This window comes from Aotus nancymaae, unplaced genomic scaffold (assembly GCF_030222135.1).
Source record: "Aotus nancymaae isolate 86718 unplaced genomic scaffold, 86718_ANA_hifiasm-v0.15.2.pri h1tg000008l, whole genome shotgun sequence".
In the NCBI taxonomy this organism is placed as follows: Eukaryota; Metazoa; Chordata; class Mammalia; order Primates; family Aotidae; genus Aotus; species Aotus nancymaae.
The window spans coordinates 54,889,367-54,900,023 of record NW_026988419.1 but is presented as its reverse complement, the minus strand read 5'-3'; the positions used below and the strand labels follow the sequence as shown (position 1 = coordinate 54,900,023).

General features: G+C 39.0%; 1 non-coding gene across 1 annotated transcript; it reads right to left on the bottom strand.

The window, feature by feature from the left end:
- Nucleotides 1-3,553: 3,553 nt before the first annotated feature.
- Nucleotides 3,554-3,662, bottom strand: LOC135273712 (U6 spliceosomal RNA). The gene has a single exon (XR_010341526.1). It is a non-coding gene; the product is annotated as a U6 spliceosomal RNA (small nuclear RNA).
- Nucleotides 3,663-10,657: the final 6,995 nt, after the last annotated feature.

Here is a 10,657-nt window from a genome sequence, read left to right as displayed (position 1 = left end):
GTATATCTAAAGCATCAACACCATTCAGGAAAACATGACCTCACCAAATGAACTAAATAAGGCAACAAGGACCAATCCTGAAGAAAGAGAGAGATGTGACCTTTCAGATAGAGAATTCAAAATAGCTCTTTTGAGAGACTCAAAAGAAATTCAAAATAACATGGGAAGGAATTCAAAATTCTATTAGATAAACTTAAAAAAGAGATTGAAATAATTAAAAATAATCAAGCAGAAATTCTGGACTTGAAAAATACAGTCCACATACTGAAGAATTTATGAGAGGCATTTAATATCAGAATTGATCAAGCAGAAGAAAGAATTAGTGAGCTTGAAGACAGACTATTTGAAAATACGCAGTCAGAGGAGACAAAAGAAAAAAGAATAAAAAACAATGAAGCATGCCTACAAGATCTAGAAATTTTCTCAAAAGGGCAAATCTAAGAGATACTGGTCTTAAAGAAGAGGTAGAGAAAGAGATAGGGGTAGAAAGTTTATTCAATGGAATAATAACAGAATTCTCCAAACTTATAGAAAGATATCAATATCAAAGTACAAAAAGGTTGTAGAACACCAAGCAGATTTAACCCAAAGAAGACTACTTCAAGACATTTAATAATCAAACTCCCTCTTCCTTTTGGCTGGAACTGCCATCTTCCAGTAATTCACCAAAATGACAAAAACAAAGGGAAAGAAGAGAGGCACCCAATATATGTTCTCCAGGTCTTTTAGAAACATGGAGTTGTTCTTTTGGCCATGTATATGCAAATCTGTAAAGAAGATAATATTGTAGACATCAAGGAAATGGGTACTGTTAAAAAGGAATGCCCCATAAGTGTTATCATGGCAAAACTGGGAGAGTCTATGATGTTACCCAACATGCTGTTGGCATTATAAACAAATAATTTAGGGCAAGATTCTTGCCAAGAGAATCAATGTGTGTATTGAACACATTAAGCACTCTACGAGACAAGATAGCTTCCTGAAACGTACGAAGGAAAATGATCAGATAAAGAAGGAACCAAAAAGAAAGGTACCTGTGTTCAGCTGAAGCGCCAGCCTGCTCCATTCAGAGAAGCACACTTTGTGAGAACCAGTGGGAAGGAGCCTGAGCTGCTGGAACCTATTCCCTACGAATTCATGGCAGTGTTAAAAAAATAAATAACCTCCGCCTCCCGGGTTCAAGCAATTCTTTGCCTCAGCCTCCCAAGTAGCTAGGATTACAGGCACCTGCCACCAAGCCTAGCCTACTTTTTGTATTTTTAGTAGAGATGGGGTTTCACCATTTTGACCAGGCTGGTCTTGAACTCCCGACCTCATGATCCACCTGCCTTGGCCTCCCAAAGTGCTAGGATTACAGGCATGAGCCACTGCACCCGGCCAGTGAATAATTTCTTAACAATGTCTTGATCTTTTCATTATTGTTCAGGAGTTAAAGCTGCAGGTTGCAGCATCTGATTGGCTGAGCTCAGCCCCCAAGCTCCCTGTGCTAACTCCTCAAGGATGGAGAAATGGGTTCTCTCCCCTTGAAATTCTGTAGTGAGAGGGAGGCCTTTTCCCACCAAAATTTATGCAATGAAAGACTCACCCAACAAATACATAAAGTTTGGATGCTCAGTAGCCACGGGAACTAACAAGCATCCACCATAGTGAAATAGGAAATTGAAGCATCAGAAACAAAATTGAGTATGAGCTAAAAACCCAAAGTGCCTAGAACTGCTTTTCAGGTTGAAATGGTCTAGGAAAATTAGGGAGACTTCACTAATTTAGATAGGAACAATTTCAAATTTGTTTACATTTCAACTGAGCAGGGCAGGACTGAAAGATACCTTGTAGGGAGTACTTTCATGGAAAAAAGTCACATTTTACACAAGCAGCCTAGGAAAAGCAGAAGCAACTCTGAGGACTCAGGAGCTGGCTAAGAGGAGCAGCCAGACAGCTGTGCACATGGGCCCAGTATAGTTTGGACTCTGGGTCCATCTGCTGGTGCAGTTTTTCTTCAACATTTCCCAGCAGTGTGGCAATGAGCAAAAAGGGGCCAGATACAAAGTGTAATGTGAGTTCCCTGCATGACAGTGAAAGAGGGATTGATTAATCAAGAAGACAGTTCTACATGGATTGGGATGGGGACCTGGCAGCTCCGGGAGTGCCTGTCATTTAGGGACACATGAAACACTTCAGCACTGAGGTAGAGAATTTCTGTGATTCTGAGACTGGATGCACAATTGACACCATGGCTCTTAGGGGTCTCCACCTCATCCTTAGGACCAAGGCAGCAGACAGACATCTGCTAGAGCTGTGGCCCTGTGAAGGCCTTCTTGGCCCATGCATCATTCTTCCTCCCTTTCCTGCAACTGTCTTCTATGAACCATCTCAGCAGGGGAGAGGCAGCCTGGGCAGCTCTGCTCTCACTGCTGTGTCTCTCATGGCCTTTGACCATGGCTTCTCTCTTGCCCAACACTTGTACATACCATCTGATTGGCTGCATTTAATCCCTGCTTCCTAGGTTTCTCATGCTTTCCTTCTCCAGTTTAAAGGACTAGCACTTTTTTCTACCTGCCCCTTTTGGTTTCATGTTAGGGTTTCCTGTGGCTGTGCCCCACAACTCAGACATGTACCCAGGATGATGTCAAACAAGTTGAGGTTATTGCTTGGAGAGTAACTCACAGCTAAACAATGTCAATAAATCTCTTTGGGGTTGCTACAGATGTCCTTGGCTGTCAGTAGCATGGAATGGCTCATCATGGCAGTGATGCTATGGCCAAGGCACATGGATCTCACCACCTTTATTCAAGAGACAAGCTGAACCCAACCAACTTTCTTAGAAATATAATTTAGCAGGTTTTTTATATTATTATTATTTAGATTTAATTAAGCTCAGTTAAATGCACAGAACTTAAGCATAAAGCTTGGAGAATTTTTATGGACATGTGTTCCCATATAACCATCACCCAGATCCATGTTTGAGAGTGTGAGTCAATTAGAGCTAATTTCTACATTCAAGGGGAAAACACCTAAGGCAGTGATTCTCAAACTTTGGTGGGCTTCTGAATTGCCTAGAGGGCTTATTAAAACATAGGTTGGCTTCCCAGGTGATTTTTTTTTTTTTTTTTGAGACGGAGTTTCGCTCTTGTTACCCAGGCTGGAGTGCAATGGCGTGATCTCGGCTCACCGCAACCTCTGCCTCCTGGGTTCAAGCAATTCTCCTGCCTCAGCCTCCCGAGTAGCTGGGACTACAGGTGCATGCCACCATGCCCAGCTAATTTTTTTTTTGTATTTTTAGTAGAGACAGGGTTTCACCATGTTGACCAGGATGGTCTCGATCTCTTGACCTCGTGATCTACCTGCCTCGGCCTCCCAAAGTGCTGGGATTATAGGCGTGAGCCACCGCACCTGGCCTTCCCAGGTGATATTAATACTGCTGGTTCAGGGACCACACTTAGGGAATCCCAGGGCTCAGGATTGCTAGGAAGTGCTAGTTAAACTGTCTCCAATTCAGTCATACAAAGAAGGAAAGCGCATCAGCAAAATTATGTTATTTATTCATTTTTCTTTTTAAAATATGCAACTTGTTACAAATTTGTGTGTCATTCTTACATAGGGGCCATGCTAACCTTTTTCATATTGTTCCAATGTTTTAGTATATGTGCTGCCCAAGAGAACACAATTTTAATAAAAACGAATTGGCCATATACTTAACTGAGGATCTTTAGATGGTGGCCTTCTATTGTTTGATTTAGAATCTTCTTAGTGGGTCTTGGTTACCAGCAAAGGACTCAACAAAGTTATAAGCATAGATTGCATCAGAACAACACCTTTTAGAGACTACTTTCCAATGAATTAATCAGTACTTGAAGACCTTGAAAGGATCAATATGCTTTTAAAGACTGGAAGACTCATCATACCCTTTTTACAGTCAGAGCAAGGGTATTGGCAAATTGCTCTGAGATCCTCAGAGGGAGATTAACCAGCCAGCACTTATAGTTAGGGCATTTAAAGCACTTTTAAAAGTAATACATTTAATAAATGTAAAAATTAACCACCTAAAATATGTAATTTTTTGGTTTTATATTCATTTTGTGAACTTAGAACTTCATAATTTTCCAAATTTTCCTACCATTATCATATATTGCTCTTATAATTAGAAAACAATAAATCCTAAAACAAAAAAAAATCCAGGGTGACTGACCCCTCTTACTCCCTCTATTTAGTTAAACAAGCTGTATTTAATTAAGATTTTCTATATTGCAAGATATTTACTTTTTTTTTTGAGATGGAGTCTCAAGAAATGGCATAATGTCGGCTCACTGAAGCCTCCTTCTCCCAGGTTCAAGCAATTCTCCTGCCTTAGCCTACCAAGTAGCTGAGATTACAGGTGCCTGCCACCATGCCCGGCTGATTTTTGTATTTTTAGTAGAGACCAGGTTTCACCATATTGGCCAGGCTGGTCTTGAACTCTTGACCTCAGGTGATCCTCCCACATCGGCCTCTCAAAGTGCTGGGATTACGGTTGTAAGCCACTGTGCCTAGCCTGATATTTACTTTTCTTCCCCTACAAACACACATATATATCAAAGTATCCATGGGCTGTTTTTCACTGCTATTTAAATCTACAAGGTACAAGAAATAGATTTTTTTCAACAATAGCCTTTTAATATACTATCTTTTTATATGTACATTTTTTTTGTCAAAATAGCATTAGAGGTGGGGCAACTTTTGAGAACAAAGTTCTTTTTTTTTTTTCTTTTCTTTTTTTTTTTAGAGACAGAGTTTCACTCTTTTTACCCAGGATGGAGTTTTGTTTTTTTTTTTTTAAGAAAAGGTAAGCCACTTTCACTATGGCGTAATTAAACAGAGGAATTCGGATGCCCCTGATTTGTTTTAATTCCTTTGCGTTTACTTAGTGTGTGCTCATCTAGCCAGTGGTTGTTCTGTGAGCAAATAGTCTGGCAACACTTTCTTTAGAAAGCAAATGCACTTGCAGATGGATTTGCACCATCTGCTCTGTCTCCTATGCCTCCAAAATGAAAAACTGTGACCCAATGGTTTCACAAGTCTTCATCTTACATCGGGGCAGGACTAGGGCTTCTTCCAGGTCCTTCCTTGGCTATGGCCACAGGCATCAGCAATACTGAAAGTAGACTCAACTCTGACCATGTGGGCATAATCCTGAAAGTGAGACCAGTTGGGAACAATCTGTCCCAGGAGGCAGTCATGCCTCTTTCCATTCCCTGAAACTTTAGGGCAAAAGCTAAGAGGCAGCTGCTTCTACTTTTTAAAAACTGCAATTCATTGGTCTACTATTTGGTTAGCCTCCTTTAAACCTAAACAAAAATCTCAAAAAAAAAAGTCAAATATTTTTAGAATATGAAATGAAACAGAGCAGTCCTGTATGATCCACCCATCTCCAATTTAGGATTCCTTGTTCATGTGTCCTTGAAACGACATTTACCCTGCTCCTCTTTGGGCCAGGGGCTTGTAGCCCTCCATCACCAGGCAGCTGCCACTGGGAAAGAGCATGTCCTCCCACTGGGCTGGAGGCTGCACCAGGCCCTTCCTCCCAGGGGTTCAGGAGCAAGTCGGATGAAGTCTCATACCGCTTCTACAGGACGGTACTTCTGGTATCTGAAGACTGTTACTTCATCTGCTTTGTATCTTGTGTTATTCAGAACAAGCAATCTAAAGGCTCTCAACTCTTCTTCAAATTACATGGTTGTCTCTCTTCTCATCCTACTCCAAGGCTTTCCAGCCCACTGAAGTGCTGAGTGCAAACTCTATTTTGATGAGTACTGAGCAGAGAACTCAAAAAATATAATCTTCCATAATTAAGACACACTACTTCCAGCAATGCAGTCTCATCTTTGAAAGTTTTATGAAGCCTTGCTATTTTACATCAGCTAATCTCATGTCAACTTCCTAACTCAGGGTCTTTTTAAATTTTTTTTACTGTTTTTTTTTTTCTTTTTTCATACAAGGTATGGAGTGGGAAGACTTAGGGTCTTTAATTCATGAACATCTGTTAAACTGTCTTATGTCCAGGTATTCGAGTCTGAGTATGGGACTTTATATTTGCCTGGTTAAATGGTAAAAACAAAACAAAACAACTGCTTCTCAGGGAAGTTAGGTATTTCATCTAGTAACTGAGTAACTGAGGTTTTAGCATATTATTCCTTGATAGCATATCAACACCTTTTCCATCTCAATTCTATCATTCAAAAATTTTTAGCATGAAAGTAAAATAAAACAAAAATAAAAAAAAAACTTGCATATGTCAGGCATTATTTAAGTGCTTTTTGTTCCAAAGTGGCAGGACAATGTATAAATATCATACACCTGTTAAAACAATTCTTTAAGATATGTGACCCTGCCGCCATGGCTCCCTTGTGGAGAATACCTTTTAATTTGTCTGTAGTCAGTGGTAAATGGATAGCAGCTGCCTACTTGGTATATTTTTGAGTTATGAGAAAATACAGAACACCTGTTTATTAATAATACTCACTTGTTAAGAGAGAATACATACATGGATCATAATCTGCTTGGGGCCTTCAGCCTGGAATGGTGTCAGCTCCTGAGGCTCTCAGTTTTGAAGGCTGCTGGACCCCCAGATATACCCACTTTGTTGTTCTATCTAAATGTCTGCCTCTCATTGCCTTCAGTGCTGCCTGGGTGGGGGTCTTCCGGCCAAGCTGGTACTCAGTAAACCCTTCTAGTTTTTTGTCATCTATAGATTTGATTAAAGTGTCTTTTATTTTATTTATTTATTTACATATTTATTTGAGACAGGGTTTTGCTCTGTAGCACAGGCTGGAGTGTAGTGGCGTGATCTCAACTCACTGAAGTCTCAACCTCCTGGGCTCAAGCAAACCTCCCACCTCAGCCTCCTGAGTAGCTGGGACCACAGATGCATGCCACCATGCCCAGCAAATTTTTAGTTTTTTAGAGATGGGGTTTCACTGTGTTGCCCAGGCTAGTCTCAAGCTCCTGGGCTCAAGTGATCTGCCTACCTCAGTGTCCCAAAGTGCTGGGAAGGTATGAACCACTATGCCCAGCCTAAAATGTCTTTTATTTTTAAGAGGATACTAGTTTATTTATTCAGCACTTGCTGATTCCCAGGCCTTATGCTTGGCACTGGTTACATGACATGCAGAACAGATGTGGGGAAGATTGGACACAGGGTGATTTCAGTTGTAACTGAGAGAAACATGACTCAAACTAGAGAAAGCCAAAAAGAGAAGTTGTTGGATCATCCAAATTATAAGAGGAACAGATTTTGGTTTAGAGGCAATGGAATCTAGAGACAAAGATGCTGTGGTAAGGGGGTGGGTGGGTGGGTGAAGTTTGTTATGAGTACAAGATGAGGAAAAGCCTGATTTTCATAAAATTGTAAAATCAGCTAAAGAGCCAGGCTCACCAGGAGCAAGAACCAGGGCAGTTTTAGGGATCCAAGGAGGATGAGATTCACTCAAGGCATCTTTGCTAGACTAAATCAACACTAATAATTTTTTTTCTCTCCTGTGTTCTTCCATTCAAGATTAATGAGGTACTTCTGCACACTAGTAGAATGGCTAAAATTAAAATGACTGATCATACCAAGTGTTGATGAGCATGTAGAGGAACAGGAACTCTCATATACCGTTGGTAGAAATGTAAAATAGCACAACCTTTTTGCAAAACAGTTGTTTCTTGAAAAGTTAGACATGCATTTATTATCTGACCCAATCATTCTACTACTAGGTATTTACCCAAGAGAAATGGAAACATATGTGCATACTGGGACTTGTATATGAATGTTCATAGTACTTTGTTTATGATAACCCCAAACTGGAAACAATCCAAATACCCATCAGAAAGTGAATGGATAATCTAGTATATCTATGCAATAAACTACTACTCAAGCATAAAAAGGCGTGAAGTACTGATGTACACAATGATGTGGATGAATGTCAAAATAATTATGCTAAATGAAAGAAGCCAGACCAAAAGATTGCATACTGTATGATTCCATGTATATAGAATTCTAAAAAATGCCAACTAATCTCTAGTGACAGAAAGGAGATCAGTGGCTTTCTTGCGGGCAGGGAGTGCTAAAGGAAAAAATTACAAATGAACACAAAGTATACTTTCTGGGGCCAGGCACAGTGGCTCATGCCTGTAATCACAACATTTTGGGAGGCCAAGGCAGATGGATCACTTGAGGTCAGGAGTTCAAGACCAGCCTGGCCAACATGGTGAAACCCCCTCTCTACTAAAAATACAGAAATTAGCTGGGCATTCTGGCATGTGCTTTTAGTCTCAGCTACTCGGGAGGCTGAGGCATGAGAATCACTGGAACCCAGAAGACAGAGGTTACATTGAGCTGAGATTGCTCCACTGCACCCCAGCCTCGGCAATAGAGTGAGAAACCGTCTCAAAAAAAAAAAAACCTTTTTGGGGTGATGAATATGTTTATTGTCTTGATTATAGTGATGATTTCAAAGGTATACACATACGTCCAAACATATCAAATTCTACACTTTAAATATGCATAGTCCACCAGGTGTCAATTATATTTCAAAAAAGCTGCTAAAAAGGATTTTAATAAGCTGTTTAAAATGTTTTCTACAGTCTCCACTATAGAATTGGAAAAGAGTTGACCATCCCTCTCCTCTTTCAGTCACCACTCAGTCTTAAGATGTTACTTTCTTGGAAATCATATTATAGTGTGCTCAGGTGCAGTGTCCACTTCTTGGTTTACATTATACAGTAATAGTTTGCTTTTCTATTGAAATAATTATTAAATGTATGCTAATTTCTTAATGAGCCTTTAGTAAATTTGTCTTTGGAGGTGTTGACTTTGGTGGATTTTAAATGCCTTTGGGGAATACAGCATTTGATTAATGGTTTCATACAGCCAAACGCATTTTTACATGGGAAACTGGTAAATCGGTACATTTACTGGAACTTTTACATTTGTAAAGAATTTTTACATTTGCAGAAACATTAAAAATCATTAGGAAACATTACACATCATCTACTTCAACTGTGACATTTAGGCTACGGTTATTTGGCTAGTTTTTTTTTAAATGTATGATATAATTGATTTTAAAATGATCTTGCTTGGCAATGACACAGCCCCTCAAAATAAATAATAATAACAATCTTGTCAGGTTTTAAAATGTGTTTGAATGGTTTCTGCTTCTACAATCTCTGATTTACTCAGTGTAGAGACCCTCCTTTCTCACAGGTAAAAATGGATGGGAAAGATATGGTTGTCACTTGCCTGATGGTGCCTTTCTGAATTCAGCTCAGTTTTTTTCTTTTCTTTCTTTCTTTCTCTTTCTCTCTTTAATTTTCTTTTTAACATGGGAAACCTTTATTTTAAAACTTTCTGGGTGATTTTAAAAAATATTTAATTGACAAAGATTATATATATTCAAGGTGTACAATGTGATGATTTGTTATACATATGCATTGTGCAATGATTTCCACAAATTAGTTAACATATCCACAACCACCCATGCTGTACCTTAGATACCCCAAACTTGTCCATTTAATAACTAAAAGTTTGTACCCTTTGACAAACAGCTGTTTCTTCACCAAGTTCTAGACAAGGAGTTCATAAACATGGTGGCCTCGAGGTGGCTCCCATATCCTTTTTGTATTGATGAGCCATTAGGTAGAATAATTGTGTTGGTCTGATCCTAGCCTTTGGTCTGTTTTTTTAACTGGTAATGAACAACAGCAAACATATAACCGTGAGAAATTTCCAGCAATCAGATAAATATTATTTAAATAGCAGTAGTTGCCAAAAGTATTTTAAACAATCTAAAAAGTAAGACATCTAGTTCATTTCAATAGCAATTAGGGCACATGTTTGATTTATTTTTCTATCACATTTTTAGGGACAACTGGCTAACCTTTTACAATAAAATACAAAATAAAATAATGTGAGAGTTCTAAAGCATACCTAATACAAAAATTTATTTGAGATATATTTAAAGTTTAAAAACCATAAAAGTACAAGAATAAAATATATGTGAATGTGGATTATATTTTTTTATGGCAAAGACTCAATACATATCCCATATTTCCTGTGAGAACAGCTCTTTGTGTACACACCCCCCTCAAGATAAGCTCCTTGTATCTTGTGACTTCCAGACTCCTTGGCCACAGCTCATTTGTTGGGAGATGGGAGGAGACAGGAACTTAACACCTGGACCAGCCAATGTACTAGATGAACTGTGTGAATCAGCTTCTATTTGCCACAAATTGAAATTGGGGCACAGAGATACTAGTTCACTTGTCAGTGGCTTTGGAACTGAGTTGGCCACATCAGAGTGATGTGTATATGGATAAACAATTTATCAAAAAGGAAAGGAAATGAAGCAGTGACTTAGAGAGAAACAGAGAGGAGGGAGAAGGCAACCTTAGAGAAATGGATAAAGATGTTTTAATTCTGGACAAGATTTCAATTCCTGGTTCGTAGTATCTCATGAAGCCTGGCTAAATCTTCTACACCTGGATTCCAGTTCAAATCCCCTGTATTATAATGAATTTCCCTTTAATTAAGCCTGCTTCTATTTCTTACAAACAAAAAAGTCTAGACTGAAGCAATAATCTTGGCAAAATACTAAGTATGCTATTACACATAGAACCCCTAAAGGAAATGCTTTTAAAAAAT